The sequence below is a fragment of the Argopecten irradians genome, unplaced genomic scaffold, assembly GCF_041381155.1.
Source record: "Argopecten irradians isolate NY unplaced genomic scaffold, Ai_NY scaffold_0340, whole genome shotgun sequence".
In the NCBI taxonomy this organism is placed as follows: domain Eukaryota; kingdom Metazoa; phylum Mollusca; class Bivalvia; order Pectinida; family Pectinidae; genus Argopecten; species Argopecten irradians.
Genome location: NW_027187807.1, coordinates 5,804 through 23,508, shown reverse-complemented (window position 1 = coordinate 23,508; position 17,705 = coordinate 5,804). Strand labels below are relative to the sequence as shown.

The window sequence follows — 17,705 nt, the reverse complement described above, 5'->3', positions numbered from 1 at the left end:
AGTTTTACTCTTAATATGCATTACCTCCTTGATTGATTTATGTCCTGAAGACATGGTGTACATTTAAAAATTTTCCTACTTTCAGGATGGAAACAGAAAATATATTGATCTTTCAGAGGAGAGAACGAATTTAAAAAAAAAATGTCTAGTATATACTGACACTGTATAATCATTCATAAATAAGATAAAGATACTACTGTATCGTAATTCCCTTATACACACATATAAACAAAAGAGAGAACAAAGAAAACACCAAATTATGCAATATCAAATTAAATCTACTTAAAACATACATGATATGAAGGGCTGGTGGATTTGCTGAAGAATTTATGTGTGGCCTTGCCTAGGGCACACCATCCTTGAGCAGATATTTTCACAGGTCCAGATTTTTCACTCCATTCTGGCGCCCACCGACAAAACGTAATCTGCTCAGAAACAAAAGATTTACTTTTTATTTTGTTTTTGTATAAACATAGTATGCATTAGTCAAGATTGTGTTTCATTAAAATGTTGATATCTTCATAATTAAATTTTTTCAGAGTTAATTTAAGTTCAATTCAATTGTATCACCTTTCGAGGGTACCCTTACCAATTTTTCAGCAAACTCTTCTGGCACAAATTTGACAAAATCTGTCCGAACATTCTGGGCTTGTTCACGGCTATAACTACAAATTATTCGAACAGCCATTGAATCAAGCACTTTTTCTGCTGACTTCTTTACTGTATGAAAAAATACAAACAGGCAAATAATTAAAAGATACAAACCAAAAGTAAATTCATCAACAAGCACAGGTTATTCAAACAGAACTGATCAATTTAATTCATTTTTTGACTTCCAAGTTTTTTAATTTATCAGTTGAAGGAAGAAGTGCAATCTTAGTGTCAATGCATTGCTATTGTCAATTAGTAAGCCTAATTTCATGTTTACATTTTTTCCATTAATTTTTTTCCACTAGCTTATACAAAAAACAAGCAAATTCTTGGAATTTCCATTCCCTGCTTTCAGGACATATTGTAGGTAAACATTATTGAGGTTAGGTTTAACCTTGGTTGAAACATGAAAAAATAAACTGAAGCCTTATTCGGAAGTAAGATGTTTTATTAGTTATTTTATGATAAAACATGTATTTAATTTAATTGATTTAATTGAAGTTAATGGACGTAGGCTAGAAGCCTCTATGTCCATATCATAAAACATCAAAATATACATTACAATTATGTCAATGGTACAGGTATTTGTTAGCTCATATATATACATATATCAATAATTATTATAAATGTTGTCCTTTAAGTGGTTATCTAAGAGGATTTCGAAGTCTTTTGTGGTTTCAGCGTTCACGACTATTTCTGGTAAATTGTTCCAACTTTCCACTACTTTGAAGGTGAACAAATTTCTCCTCAGTTCAGTACAGCAACGTTGTTTATACAACTTAAATTTATGTCCTCGAGTTCTTTTCGTTTTTATCAAACACAAGCAGCTCGGAAGTGACTTTTTCATCAAACTTTTTCTTTACTATTTTGAAAACGTTTATTAGATCACCTCGAAACCACCGATGTTTAATTGTTGGTAATTTCAGTTTAGCTAAGCGCTCTTTGTATGTGAGATCCTTAAGTCCGGGTCGAAGTTTTGTAGCTCTTCTTTGTACATTCTCCAGCGTCTGGATATCCATAAGTTTGTATGGGCTCCATGCACTGGCCGCATACTCGAGATGTGGTCTCACGAGCGCCTTGAATAATTACTTGAACATCGGTTCATCCAAAAAAGTGAATGCTCTTCTTATGATTCCGAGTACAGAATTAGCTTTGTTTATTGAATTTTGGATGTGAGTTCGGAAGTCCAAATTAGTGTCCACAGTGACTCCTAAATCTTTCTCGTTGGTGATTTTCTCCAGAACCACGTCCCCAGTTTGGTTTGCGAGTCGATATATTCTATTGTTAGGTGATCCCTTGACCTGAAGTACCTTACATTTGTTCGGATGAAACTTTAGTAGCCAATCATCTGACCATTTTTGGAGATTATTTAAATCTTTTTGCAAGATTTCCTGATCCTCGTCCGTGTCCATCTTCCGGTATAATTTTGTATCGTCAGCGAATAGAGGACACGATGATGTGACATTCTCCGGCATGTCATTAATATAAACAAGGACATAGTCATTCAGATCCCCCGCCAATGGAGATATCAAAGCTGAAGTAAGTTTGATTGTGGAGATTTATGTGTATGAAAAAACCAGGAAAAAGGAAGTTGAGCTAAAGAAAGATGGTGTATAATTCAAGTAGAGCGGGGCTGCAATTGTTGAATCAGGTATACAGCCTTGACATTTATATTAGACTATATACACAAAGATGGGTGGAGTTTTGCAAAGTAACATTTACCATTTACCATGATATTTTCAGCAATGTTTCCATGGTACAGAAAAAGTGCAAAAAATGAAAACCTAAAAATAGCAAAAGGTACAACTAGACCATAAAAAGAATGTGTCTATGAAGTTTCGTGGAAATATCTCTGCTGGTTTTAGAGTTATGCTCCGGAAATGAACCTGCTACAAAAATATGATATTTTCAGCAATGTTTCTATGGTTACAGAAAAAAGCACGAAAAGTAAAAACCTAAAAATAGCAAAAGGCACTACTAGACCATAAGAACAATGTATCTATGAAGTTTCATGGAAATATCTCTGCTGGTTTTAGAGTTGTGCTCCAGAAACGATTCTTACGCAAAAATCTGCCATTTTCAGCAATGTTTCCATGGTTACAGAAAAAAGTACAAAAAGTGAAAACCTTAAAATAGCAAAAGGCACTACTAGACCATAAGACTAATGTGCCTATGGAGTTCCGTGCATATATCTCAACCGGTTTTCCAGTTATGCTGCGGAAACGAACCTGGTACAAAAATATGATATTTTCAGCAATGTTTCCATGGTTACGGAAAAAGTGCAAAAAATGAAAACCGAAAAATAGCAAAAGGCACTACTAGACCATAAGAACAATGTGTCTATGAAGTTTCATGGAAATATCTCTGCTGGTTTTAGAGTTGTGCTCCGGAAACGATTCTTGCACAAAAAATCTGCCATTTTCAGCAATGTTTCTATGGTTACAGAAAAAAGCACGAAAAGTAAAAACCTAAAAATAGCAAAAGGCACTACTAGACCATAAGAACAATGTATCTATGAAGTTTCATGGAAATATCTCTGCTGGTTTTAGAGTTGTGCTCCAGAAACGATTCTTACGCAAAAATCTGCCATTTTCAGCAATGTTTCCATGGTTACAGAAAAAAGTACAAAAAGTGAAAACCTTAAAATAGCAAAAGGCACTACTAGACCATAAGACTAATGTGCCTATGGAGTTCCGTGCATATATCTCAACCGTTTTTCCAGTTATGCTGCGGAAACGAACCTGGTACAAAAATATATGATATTTTCAGCAATGTTTCCATGGTTACGGAAAAAAGTGCAAAAAATGAAAACCGAAAAATAGCAAAAGGCACTACTAGACCATAAGAACAATGTGTCTATGAAGTTTCGTGGAAATATCTCTTCTGGTTTTAGAGTTATGCTCCAGAAACGAACCTGGTACAAAATATGATATTTTCAGCAATGTTTCCATGGTTACGGAAAAAATGCAGACAATGAAAACCTAAAAATAGCAAAAGGCACTACTAGATCATAAGATCAATGTGTGTATGAAGTTTTGTGGAAATATTTCTACTAGTTTTAGAGTTATGCTCCGGAAACCATTCGTACGGACAGACGGACCGACGGACGGAACCCATTTGTATATATCCCCCGCCAACTTCGAATTCGTTGGGCAGGGGATAATAACAAGAGGCCAATGGCCTCGTAGCACGATGGTCCAGTTAATTAATGTTCAATAATTGGTTTTGACTATAAATATTCTTGATTATCATTCATATGCACTGTTTAAACTAATAATTAATTAGGACAATTCAAATGACCACTGGTATTTAATTGTTATCAATGTTGGTATTAAAACAATTATAAAATTCTTTCAAGACAGATGTCATTAATCAAATGTTAAGTTGTATATAGATCAACAGTTTTATAAAAAAAAATGATTTGTGCAGAACATTTTTTTTTTCTGAGCAGGATTTTAGTGTGAGCGTATGAAGAAGCAGCATCTTCTTAGTAAAAATATTGTTGGGACCAATTCAAATAGCATCAACTTAACTTCAATATTAGAAAATTTAATAAAATTCAAAATTTAACAATGCTGTTTATTCAAATTTATCAGAATATTGTAATATGATAAAAAATATTTGGGGAAACTTTTTCCTGTATGATTGCTTATCGGTATCACACATGTACAACTATGTATAATCAAAGTGTTAAGTTGACTAGACTTTTAAAAGATACCTGCTGGAGGAGGGCTTAATTCATTATAGGTGACAAAAAAAATCAAAGATGTTTGGCTGTCCTGGTTTTAAGAGGTAAACTGAATTCGCTTCAATACGTTGAAATTAATTACTTATCTTTTATCTCATTTTCTTCAACACAATATAAATTTGACAATTAAGATAACAATGCACAAGTTGTATTGGCTGGGTCTCATAACAACGGAATGTGTACTACGGGTCAACAAATTGACATTGGCAGCTACAGTCGAGCCTTTCTCAGGACCTTGATAACAAAATACATTAATCAACTCTCAACCATTGTTTTTCCCTTTAACAGTAAAGGGTATATGTAACACATTTACACACATATAGGCCTATAAACAGCATCTAGATGAAACTAGGGCACCTGACTAGTGACACTGTCCAGGGAATATACATTATCCAACACAGATAATTATGATGTCATGACACTTTGAGTAACATATTTAAGAGTAGAAAAATAATGAATGTTTCTTAATTGCCTTAATATTTTCTTAAACTATATTTCTTTGTATGAAGTGGTGCCGTCGGCCATATAATTTCCCATAATGCATTGTGTTTCTCATTTAAATATTACTATAGACAAAGAAGGAATGAAATATTATTTAATTCCTCAAAAATACAGTTTATGTCTGTTTGTCGCCAAGTTTTATCAGTTCCGTCCTTATCTATAACTACATGTCTCTGCCAAATTTCATTGCTGTTAATGGTGTATAACTTGAGATATCCTGTTCACAACGTGATTTTCAAAACTAGGGGGTATGCTATAAGCTACGCTCCATCGTGCTAACAAATAATATAGGACCTAAAACACTGCCTTGGGGAATTCCGCTTAGAACAGTCTGTAATTTTGATGTGGTTCTGTTCACAACCACTTTTTGATGTCTATTTTTTAGGAAATTTTCTATCCATTTAACAGTTCTCATGTCGATTCCATATTTGTACAATTTGTGTATCAGCCGACGATGAGGGACTTTATCGAAGGCTTTCATGAAGTCCATGTAAATAACATCAATTTCTCCTCCTGAATCCAACATACGTGTCCACTCATCCAGAACGATTAACATTTGAAGTGTTGTTGATCTTCCAGGGAGAAACCCAAATTGATTGCTGCTAAATAAGTTGTTCACTTGCATATGCTTGACTATGTCATCGCGTATAAGTTTTTCCATTGTTTTAACGATTATACTAGTTAGACTAACGGGACGGTAATTTCCAGGATCTGATTTTGAACCTTTTTTGTAAATTGCCGTAATTTTCGCATCCTTCCATGATTGGTACAGTTTGCCTTCCGTTAGGGACTTATTAAAAATTATAGAAATGGGTAAACACAAAACATCACAAAGTTCTTTCAGGGCTTTAGGGTGCATCGCGTCCGGTCCAGGTGATTTGCTATCATCCAAATTGGAAAATAATTTCTTCACTAGATCTTCGTGAATTGATTTCTCTTCGTTTGGTGCCGTCGGCCATATAATTTCCCATAATGCATTGTGTTTCTCATTTAAAATATTACTATAGACAAAGAAGGAATGAAATATTATTTAATTCCTCAAAAATACAGTTTATGTCTGATGTCGCCAAGTTTTATCAGTTCCGTCCTTATCTCTAACTACATGTCTCTGCCAAATTCCATTGCTGTTAATGGTGTATAACTTGAGATATCCTGTTCACAAGGTGATTTTCAAAACTAGGGGGTATGCTATAAGCTACGCTCCATCGTGCTAACAAATAATATAGGACCTAAAACACTGCCTTGGGGAATTCCGCTTAGAACAGTCTGTAATTTTGATGTGGTTCCGTTCACAACCACTTTTTGATGTCTATCGTTTAGGAAATTTTCTATCCATTTAACAGTTCTCATGCCGATTCCACATTTGTACAATTTGTGTATCAGCCGACGATGAGGGACTTTATCGAAGGCTTTCATGAAGTCCATGTAAATAACATCAATTTCTCCTCCTGAATCCAACATACGTGTCCACTCATCCAGAACGATTAACATTTGAAGTGTTGTTGATCTTCCAGGGAGAAACCCAAATTGATTGCTGCTAAATAAGTTGTTCACTTGCATATGCTTGACTATGTCATCGCGTATAAGTTTTTCCATTGTTTTAACGATTATACTAGTTAGACTAACGGGACGGTAATTTCCAGGATCTGATTTTGAACCTTTTTTTGTAAATTGCCGTAATGTTCGCATCCTTCCATGATTGTGGCAGTTTGCCTTCCGAAAGGGACTTATTGAAAATTATAGAAATGGGTAAACACAAAACATCACAAGTTCTTTCAGGGCTTTAGGGTGCATCGCGTCCGGTCCAGGTGATTTGCTATCATCCAAATTGGAAAATAATTTCTTCACTAGATCTTCGTTAATTGATTTCTCTTCGAATACGTTATTAATTGCTCTCGCTGGAAACGGGGGTAGTTCTCCCGGTGGCTCTTTGGTAAATACACTCGTGAAGAAATTTACCAATACCTCTGCTTTATCTGAATCACTCGTTGCCATTTCGGAAGGGTCGCCGTTTAAACCTCTGAGGTCTGAAATTCCAGACCTTACTTTCCTTTTAGAGTTTATGTATTTCCAGAACCGTTTGGGTTGGTATTTCGCACTAAGTGCAATTTCTTTTTCCATTTCTTTTCTTGCCCTTCGGAGTTCCCATTTGACCTGATTTCTGCGTTTAGCATACTCCTTATATCTATCTTGTGATTTAGTTTCTATAAATCTCGTCCATGCACGATGTTTCTTATTGATTTTTTTTCCGAAGATCTCCGCTTAAGGCTACGCCGTTTTTAGTGTGCGCTCCATAATTTCTCTTTTGTGGGATATGTTTTTCCGCAAACGTTGAATATCTTTAGAAACGTATCATAGGCCTCTTCAGTATTTAGATCGGACAAAGTTTCAATCCAATTTATTTCCTGCAGATCCCGTTTCATATTATTGTAGTTTCCTTTACGGTAATTGTAACCTGTCTGAAAATTTGTATGTTCTCCTTTACGAAACACGTATTCAAAATATAGAAGAAGATGATCACTGTTGCCTATAGGGCTATTGTAACTAATATCACTCACTGATTCTTCATCGCTACTCAAAATCAAGTCGAGGATATTCGCCTCGTTTCCCGTTCGAACTCGCGTACATTCAGTTGAATGTTGATAGAGGAAATTATCTCTCAGAAGTTCTATAAAATTTTCTCCACGTGTATCTCCCCGTGAAATCCATGTGTTCCAGTCTATATTAGGATAATTGAAGTCACCGAAAATTAGCAATCGCGAAAACACTTTATCTGTCAAAACAGTGGTTATTAATTTATGTAGTTCATCATTGTTTTCCTTCTCTGAATTTGGACTTCTATAGACACAGCCAATCGAGACACTTTCCCTATCTGATGATTTTAGTTTTACCCAGACACTCTCTTTAAAGGTTGTTTTAACGTTAACTTCCACTGGTTTGAGGCCTTCCTTGATGTAAATGCCTATTCCGCGGCGTCGGTTTGGGTCGTGTTCATTGATAAAAAGTTCATATCCCGGGATGTTCAGTTCTGCTTTAGTAGGTAGAAATCTATAATTCTTAGGGTAGATTTCAGTTATACCTATTACATCTATACTCGTTTTTTTCTCTTGAATCCTCAGTTTTAACTCACCCATTTTGTTTAACAGACTGTCTGCATTGGTGTAAAAACAGGTCAGCTTTTCCGTTAGGGTTTGACCTGAGTTTTCGTTTTGATTTTCATGATTTTCCGGTTCCAAGGGGGCCCTCTCACGCGGTAAACAAAACCTGAATTTTCTTGTTCGTTTCTGTGCTTTGCTTCTGCTCTTAAAGCTGCCTCTTCCTCTCTTTCTGCTTTCGTCAAATCATTACTAATTCGAATAGATTTGAAATCACTATTTTGTAGGTTTCGGATGTTTTTGAAACACTCAGCTTTATCGGAATTGCTGCCGAGGCTGATTAAGATGGGTCGTGATTTCTCGTCTTGCTTTTTGCCGAGCCTGATAATCTTAGAAATGTTACTTAATCCTTCAGGTGACACTTTGCAAGTTTGCAGTAGCTTTTTAACTGTTTCTTCATCCGCATGCTTCGTTTCCTCGTTATCCTTTTTTTCGTCGATCCCGAAAACTATAAGGTTTTTTTCTCTGCGTTTCTTGTCGTTGATTTCCGATAAAACAGTAGATCTAGATGTAGTTTCTTTGGAATTTGGTGTATCTTTTGGATGACTTACAGACCGTTTTTCCAGTTCTTCTTGGATGATAGATCTGACCTCCTCGGCTCCACACATGGACTTGATGTCATTTTCGAGCTTGACGATCCTGTCAACGTACGCGGCCAAGATCTCCGCACATTTATTTTCCACAATAGCTTCTGTGTGGAGATTTTTCCTTACCGATACACTGCATGGCGTACAGAACCACATACTGTCCGTGTTGTTAAGAAACTCGTACTCCTTATCGTCCTTCCGTAAACAAGCGATGCAAAAACGATCTTTGCACCGCTCACACTCGAGCATCTTTGCGTCGGGATTTCCATTATCCGATTTTGTGCATAGTTTACAGATCCAGATGTCCGAAACAAATGGATTTGAACTGCGTCTGTTCCCTTTTTGTCTCCCGGAACGCGAATCACTCTTCTTGTCGCTTAACGATGATGCGACCTCCTTAGATCCCATGACGGAAGTGGTGAAATGTTCTTCTTCTGGCGGGGGATGGGTCCCGAAACCACCCGCTCCTTGTGGAGCTTGTCTTATGTCTGTCTCGTGCCGACTTTCACAGCGATTGACTGTTGATTAACTTATAATAAGTGAAAAAAAGCCTCCGACTTACCGGAGACCAGGACAATGGCGCCTGTTACCATGTGACGTCACAAACAAAAGATTATGGGGTAAAGGAAACTGTTTGAAGAAGGAAAATGGATTTTTTAGTAAGTGAAGGGGGCATAATCTGTGTTAAATAATGTCTGCTGAAAGTGACTATTAAACTTGGCTGAGCTCTTAAGGCATTTAACTTTGATACTAACTTTTAAGAAAATCTATTTACATTTGTTACAATTATTGCACAGGAAATGGCAGAAAATGACGTTTTTAGTACATCAAAGGGCCATAACTCCACTACATAATGTCATCCAAAAGTGGCAATTGAACTTGGCCAAGCCCTTAAGGCATTTTACCTTGTTACCAAGTTTGAAAAAAATTGGTTAATATTTATTAGAATTATTGCAGGGAAATGGCATAAAATGACTTTTTTTCTCTATATGAAATCAAAGGGCCATAACTCTGCTAAAGAAGGTCAGTCGCAAGTGGCGATTGAACTTGGCCGAGCCCTTAAGACATTTAACTTTGTTACCAAGTTTGAAGAAAATTGGTTAATATTTATTACAAGTATTGTATGGAAGTGGCAGAAAATATCTTTCTTTTATTAAATCAAAGGGCCATAACTCTGCTAATTAAAATCTGCCAAAAGTGGCGATCAAACTCGGCTAAGCCCTTAAGGCATTTAACTTTGTTACCGAGTTTTAATAATATTAGTTTTAACATTTGTTAGTTATATTACACAGAAACTGCAGAAAAATGACATTTGTAGTAAATTAAAGGGCCATAACTTTGATAAATAACATCCTCTGAAAGAGTTGATCAAACTTGGCCAGGCACTTAAGGCATTCAACCTTGTTACCAAGTTTGAAGAAAATCAGTTGATATCAATTACAATTATTGTACGGAAGTGGCAGAAAATGACTTTTTTTTTTATTTAAGCAAAGGGCCATAACTCCGCTAAATAAGGTCTGTTGAAAATCGCGATCAAACTTGGTCCAGCCCTTAAGACATTTAAGCTTGTCAACAAGTTTGAAGAAAATTGGTTTACATTTGTAACATTTATTGAGGCAGAAAATGCCGTTTTAAGTAATTCAAAAGGCCATAACTCCGCTAAATAAGGTCCATCGACAGTGGCGACCCCGTAATATCCCCCCGTTTCCGAGAAAGCGCGGGATAAAAAAAAATCTTTTTGCCTGAAGGTGAATATATTTTGTTTGCTTTATGAATGATCTGTTCACTGCATGAAATTATCTTAAAAAATCCCATAGAACATAGAGCGGAATTGGAAATATTAAAATGGCCCCTTAGGTGATGAAATCAAGCTACATTTATAACAAGTATTCAATGATGTCCATGTTTTAATTTAGTCCATATGGTAGGTTTCGCCCATGAAATATAAAGACTACGAAATTGAAAATTTATCCTATACATAGATATAATCTTCAGATCATTTTCAATGCATACAGCGAACAATATGGGTGGTCAGTTGCCTAGCTTGACCAGGAAAATACTCCTCTAAAAATAGAGCGAAGTCAAGCTTTACATAGAACATGACGTATTTTTTTCCAAAACGAGGCCGCAGCAAACAAACGGAAGCGTTCTGCAACAAAATGTCAGAAAGAAGTGACAGTCTTGCCACGGCATGTTTAGTAAAAAAAATAACAACAACAAATCGAAGTGCGAGGGACTGTTTTATACATATCATATAATCTAAAACACTTCATGTTACTTACATACGCTCGCTAACTTTGTACTCCAAATATACATGTAGTTAGTCTGCGGCTGTTTGTGCGCTGGCATTATGTGTTGAAATTTTTAAACTCACCACGTGCAATGCCGTTACACGAGTCCCAACAGATCCCGTCAAGTTCCGCTTGAGATGTGGCTTCTGTTTCTTCTATTGCTACATGTCATCTCTGAATTTAATTCCCTATTGATATCCTAGGGTGCTACCGAATCCATTATTATTTCCTCCTCTTTGTTGCCGATTCAGATATATTTTTTTCATCGCACACACTTTCGTTCAGACATTTTGTTTACTTTTAGTGCGTGGACAATGCGGCATGCGCCAAAACTTCGACAACACAATCCATCGCAGCTTCATTTGCAATATTATTTTGTCTGACGGGACCACCGTAATAAATCAAGGATTTCCTTCAATTTTGTATTCAAGGACACATTTGTTCAATCTCAAACACATAAAGAAATTAAATTGAGATATTTTAATTGTGTTTTTTCATCTTTTCTTCCGCTTATCGCATTTCACAAAAAAAAAATATTTTTTTGGTTGGGCGAAACCTACCTTTAAATATGGCCCCATTAGGTGAAGAAATCAAGCTACATTTATAACAAGTATTCAATGATGTCCATGTTTTAATTTAGTCCATATGCAATGTGCTCCAAAAAAGTAAAATCTATTGTGGTACATATCTTTATCTATAAGAGATCTATCAGTAAAAGGAGATTACCAGGGTATATAACGGCAAACAAGGCAATTAAATTATTTCAAAATATCTTATATACTGATACTATAACAAAATTATACATGTATACTGTACATGACTTACCATTTTTGGAAAGTTCAATTGTTTCAGTAAGCGCATCATCCAGTCGGTCAAGAGCTTGGGTCAGTAAAGTCAGGCTGATTTTCTACAATGTCATCCAGTCAGAAAAATATTAACAAGTAATATGTACTTATACATAACATATACAAAAGAGATTGTAATTTATTTTTCATTTCTCTTTTTTTTTGTATCAACGTAATCAATATAATAAAGTAATAACAAGAGGCCCAGAGGGCCTGTAATCGCTCACCTGGTTTTTTGTTAGTAATTATCACAAGACTCTGACAATCAGAACAAGAGATCCCAGTGGGATCTTGGCGCCCCCCACCAAAGAATGATCTATGTCTGACAATGGAAAGAGGGATCTTTTCTCTGCTTTTCAAACTTTTGCAAACATACTACATATAAAATTTGAGACAGATCGCTTCAGTACTTTCTGAGAAATAGCAGTAACAAACTTCAAACTATCGAAATCCAAGATGACTCCTTGGCGGCCATTCTTGTTGATCGATCGATCCAAAAACGCATTATGCACAACTAGGGCCCAAGGGGAACCTACATATGAAATATGAGAAAGATCCCTTCAGTACTTTGTGAGAAATAGTGATAACAATCTTTAACTATCAAAATCCAAGATGGCTGCCTGGCGGCCATCTTGTTAACCGATTGGTCCCAAAATGCAATATGCACAACAATACCCCTAGGGGAACCTACATATGAAATATTATGAAAGATTCACTTCAGTACTTTGGTGAGAAATAGCGATAACAATCTTTAACTACAAAATCCAAGATGGCTGCCTGGCGGCATGTTTGTTGACCGATCGATCCAAAAACGCCCATTATGCACAACTAGGGCCCTAGGGAAACCTACAATATGAAATTTGAGAAAGATCCCTTAAGTACTTTCTGAGAAATAGCGATAACAAACTTTAAGAATCAAAATCCAAGATGGCGGTCTGCCTGGCGGCCATCTTGTTCAACGATTGGTCCCAAAATGCAATATGCACAACTAGGCCCCCTAGGGGAACCTACATATGAAATTTTGAGAAAGATACCTTCAGTACTTTCTGAGAAAATAGAGAAATAACAAACTTTAAGAATTCACACAATAATCAAAGATGGCTGACCTGGCGGCCCATCTTGTTAACCGATTGGTCCCAAAATGCAATATGCACAACTACGGCCATAGGGGAACCTACATATAAAATTTGAGAAAGGTCCCTTCAGTACTTTTCTGAGAAACAGCGATAATACAAACTTCAAGTATCAAAATCCAGGATGGCTGCCTGGCGGCAATCTTGTTCACCGACGATTGAGTCCCTGAATTCAATATGCACTACAACTAGGGCCCCTAGGAAAACCTACATATGAAATTTGAGAAAGATCCCTTCAGTACTTTTCTGAGAAATAGCGATAACAAATCTTTAAGTATCAAAATTCCAATGATGGCTTCCTGGCGGCCATCTTGTGTTAACCGGATTGTTCCCATAATGCAATAATGCACAACTAGGTCCCTAGGGGAAACCTACATATGAAATGTGGGACAGATCCCTTCAGTTACTTTCTGAGAGAAATAGCGTATAACAAAGACGAGTTGAGTTAACGGAACGGCACGGACGGTCCACGGACGACGGACAACGGACAAAATTCGATTTGAATAGCCACACCATCTGTGATATGATGGTGTGCTAAAAAATATAAGCATAAATTGACCTCCCAATAAGTTTAATTTTGAATCACAACCATACTATGATGCCTATTCATACCATACAAATATGCTAATTTTTCCCCCAATACATAGGAGTTCAGAGATCAAAGTAATTTATATTGAAAGTAGCTAGACAAGATTGACAGTTTTTGACCTCGCTATATATTAGCCGTCTAAGGCCAGGGGTGTCAGCCCTATCATTTGTACAATATTTCAAATCCCAACCCTATAAGGATGTTACCATTGCATTATAAGTGCTCTTCCATTCTTAGTTTTCATGAGAAGAAGTCGTTTTAGTATGGATATAGCTAAATCAACCCCCTTTTGACCCCACCCTTCAGTGAGCCACGGGGGGGTCATGCCCCATCATTTTGCAAAATTTTTGAATCCCCACCCTATAAGGATGTAACCATTGCATTTTGAGGCGTAAATCCCATGTTTTAAGTTGCGCAGAGAAAAAGTCATTTATATGGAATTGACCCAATTTTTGACCCCGCCCCTCAGGCCCTCGGGGGGGTCAGCCCTAATTCATTTGCAACAATTTGGAATCCCCACTCCTATAAGGATGCAAACATTGCATTATGGGTTGCTATACCATGCTTAGTTGCAGTCAGAGAAGTCATTTATATGGAATAGCCAAAGTGACCTCTTTTGACCCCACCCCTCAGGCCCCTGGGGGGTCAGCCCTATCATTTGCATAATTTTGAATCCCCAAACTATAAGGATGCTACCATTGTATTATGGGTGCTATCCCATGCTTATTTTCAGAGAAGAAGTTGTTTATATGGAAATAGCCAAATTGGCCCCTTTTGACCCCGCCCTTCAGGCCCCCGGGGGTTCAGCCCCATCATTTGCACAATTTGAAATCCCCACCCTATAAGGATGCTACCATTGCATTATTGGTGCCATACCACGCTTAGTTGCAGAGAAGAAGTCATTTATATGGAAAAAGCCAAATTTACCCCTTTTGACCCCGCCCCCTCAAGCCCCAGGGGGGGGTCAGCCCTATCATTTGCACAATTTGGAATCCCCACCCTATAAGGATGCTACCATTGCATTATGGGTTGCTATACCATGCTTAGTTTCAGAGAAGAAGTCATTTATATGGAAATAGCCAAATTTGGCCCCTTTTGACACCGCCCCTCATCAGGCCCCCGGGAGGTCAGCCCTACCATTTGTACAATTTTGAATCCCCACCCTATAAGAATGCTACCATTGCATTATGGGTGCTATCCCATGCTTGGTTTCAGAGAAGAAGTTGTTTATATGGAAATAGCCAAATTGACCCCTTTTGACCCCGCCCCTCAGGTCCCCCAGGGGTCAGCCCCATCATTTGTACAATTTTGAATCCCTACCCTATAACGATACTACCATTGCATTATAAGTGCTATCTCTTGCTTAGTTTCAGAGAAGAAGTCGTTTTTATGGAAATAGTCAAATTGACCCCATTTGACCCCGCCCCTCAGGCCCCCTGGGGGTCAGCCCCATCATTTGTACAATTTTGAATCCCCACCCTATAAGGATGCAAACATTGCATTATGGGTGCTATCCCATGCTTGGTTTCAGAGAAGAAGTTGTTTATATGGAAATAGCCAAATTGACCCCTTTTGGCCCTGCCCCTCAGGCCCCCAGGGGATCAGCCCCATCATTTGTACAATTTTCAGTTAGTAGCCCATAAGGATACTACCAGTCAAATTTTGTTGAAATCTGACAAGCAGTTATGGAGAAGAAGTCGATTGTTGACGGACGCCGGACGCTGCGGTATCCCATAAGCACACCTCGGTCCTTCGGACCAGGTGAGCTAATAAGCTGCATGTGTATATACATGAATATATATTTCTGATGTAAACAATACTTAATTCTGACAATTGTAAGGTCTGCATTAAATTGGCTTTATGTTTTTAGCATTATAGACACAACTCAGTGTTTTGAAAGTGTCTATTCATGCTGTACTTCTAACATTGAAGTAAACAACTGTAAAAGAGCAGGGACAATTCACATTTTTGTGGTGTACTCTAGTTCTGTCTAAAAAACTGAAGTAATATATGTTCCATCATCTCAGTGACTGAAAATACTGGTGTAGGTGCCAGGTTTGTTTTTAAAAGAATGTGATGCTGTAGTAGATAAAATGCAAGTAGTACATATGTACAGTACTGCATATATTAAGAAGAGGTCCAATGGGCCTTAATGGTCAACTGACTTTTAATACAATACAACATATAGTAGAAGTACACAGTATTTTATCACATGAAACATTACATATACATTCTTTTGTAGTTTAGAGCTTTGCTATGATTGCGCCGTTAGCAGATAGAGTAATTGTGACTACATTATATAAAACACATTACGTTGTTATGTGTTTCCACATGCAGCAATCATCGAAAACACTCAAACAATCAAGAGATTGTATACTTAACACCTTCCCAGATGAAAGTGTCAGTTTCTGAAATTCTGATATATTTTGCCAAGTATATACGTAGGTCAAAGTCATTCTAATGAAAAATATTGCAGCACATGTACATGTTTTATCCAGTATATGATACAGGCCAAATTTCTGAATACTTTTAAGGTCTTTATCTCAATATGAAAGGTTCATTATTTGAAGATTTTCATTTACAATGTACATGTACATGTATTTGATCTTTTTAGACATTGAAAGTAAAACTAGAAGCTTTTTATTCCAGCATGTCACATATGAGTATATTATCCAGTCTTTAGGTCTCTTAGTATATACATGTACAATTGTATTTTTTTAGTGTATTTCACCCCTGTGACCTTAGATAAAAGTCCTGTGACCTTAGATAAAAGTTAAGTTCATTGATATTAACAAACTTAATTATATAATGGATATCCTTTCATTCCATCATGATTAGATTTTAATATACTGACTAAAAACACAGGGGGCCAACTCAATGTAAATGGATGTTGTCATACATTTTTTGTATTTGGTGGATGGACTGAAGAATATATATATAACAGTCATGTGATTTTTTTCAGAAAATACGAGATTTGAAAAATTTAAACATTCCAATTTTTTAATAATTTTTTTCAAATTTCGTATTTTCTGAAAAAAAAATTGCATGACTGTTTTATATTCAATTGTATTCATCAGTCCATCCATCAAATACAAAATTATGTATGACAACGTCCATTTTAATTAAGTAAAAGTTGGCGCCTGTCACTAGAAATAAGGTTTCTCATTATAGGCCTCTAATTATAGCTGTGGCCTACATGTATAACTACATTGTAGATGTTCGTTTATTAATTAAAGATGGACCTGGTGATTTTATATTGTTTTCAAACAATATAAAATCACCAGGTCCGTCTTTAATTAATAAACGAACAACTAACGTTAGTTCCCACCAGTCAAACCGTATTTATAATCGAAAACGGCACAAGTCCATCAGGATTTCTACCTGAAAAAATGACTTTAACAAACGGTCTAACCGGTTGTTCCGAATAAACGAAAACGGCCCAGTGGTACCGTACAAAAGGTAAAGCGAAAGTGAAAGAAGAAATTTACATGTATGTATCATTGCGTATACATGTATATACTGTAAGTACGCATTTAGCTATAATACACACCCCATGTTTGTAAAATTCAGTAGAGTTTCTTTCGTCATTTAACTTTGTATATAAATAAATGCTTGTCACGTGTGTTTACCGATTACCTACGTCTTAAATCACCGATTAGGACCAAATATTCTTGACGTAGTTTTCTTCTTTCTTCATCAGTCTGATCTGTGTTGAACTGGCCATGTTTAAAGTCATCTGGGTTCAAAATGTTGTTATTTTCTTCGCCTCCTAAAACAACAGTACTACTACTATTACCCGCCATCTTTCTGAATTTAGTAAAAATCTTTTATTAGAGTTATCTCCCGTTAATCGAGATACTTGGGGGAGGGGAAGGGGCTCAGCTTCATGTATGTATCTAGAACTTCACCTACATGTATTTATATTCGCTAGGCTGTGTATCGACCATATATACACGTATACTTATAAATCCTTGGTATCTACTTACAATGCAAAAAAATGTGTTAGTTATAGATACTCTGGGACACCGATGACAAAAGGAAAGCTAACGTATGCTATTTTTTCTCGATCAAAACAGGATTAAGACGATTTCGTTATTTTTCATCAGTTACAAAAGTTACTTATTTTACTCCTTTACCGCCATCGAAAACGGTTTGAGTTTCTTTAATTATTTTATACTCCAAGATAACCATAGCTTTATTTGGTT

At 36.6% G+C, this 17,705-nt stretch overlaps 1 long non-coding RNA gene across 1 annotated transcript; it reads right to left on the bottom strand.

Moving 5' to 3' along the window:
• Positions 1 to 595: 595 nt before the first annotated feature.
• LOC138312492 (uncharacterized) lies at positions 596 to 17,295 on the bottom strand. The gene is made up of 3 exons (XR_011206962.1): positions 17,141 to 17,295; positions 11,759 to 11,840; positions 596 to 720 (listed from the first exon to the last, which is right to left on the bottom strand). It is a non-coding gene; the product is annotated as an uncharacterized lncRNA (long non-coding RNA).
• Between the last annotated feature and the right edge of the window lie 410 nt (positions 17,296 to 17,705).